Consider the following 638-nt stretch of genomic DNA (forward strand, 5'->3'; position numbering starts at 1 on the left):
ATATTCATCTCTGTACAATCGGGAGCCTGTGTGCATAAATGCTTCTTCGATTGTATATGATCATCGTTTCATATGTAGTAACGTACAATTAGTCCACCATCGAGATGTGAACGTAGCCGAAAGCTATTATCACGCAAAGATCGTGACCACGCAGTGTATGTGTATTGTCCATGCGTAAGTGCTTGATGGTGTTGGCATGTTGGCATCTATCAAGTTATATATATATGTTTAAAATATTTGTATATATATATAATATATATATATATATATAACTACACATATACATGTATTCATATATTCATATATATACATACATACATATATATATATATATATATAAATGTTAGTGTGTCAGTACGCTAGTTTTTGTGTGTTTGTGTGTGACAAAAACCAATATTAAGAACTACTTCAGAGCACATACTCAGGCGATTTACCTATAAGAAATGTAGATACCAAATTTACTTTGAAGCGTCACAACTTATATGTACAATTGTGTGCGTGAATGTATGTCAGTAAGTATGATTGTGTGTGTGTATACGCTATACACACACACACACATATATATATACATATATATATACAGCGGTAGTGCCCCAGCATGGCCGCGGCCTTCGGGCTTAAACATTTGTAAGGATTTA

Source organism: Octopus sinensis, linkage group LG22 (assembly GCF_006345805.1).
Source record: "Octopus sinensis linkage group LG22, ASM634580v1, whole genome shotgun sequence".
In the NCBI taxonomy this organism is placed as follows: domain Eukaryota; kingdom Metazoa; phylum Mollusca; class Cephalopoda; order Octopoda; family Octopodidae; genus Octopus; species Octopus sinensis.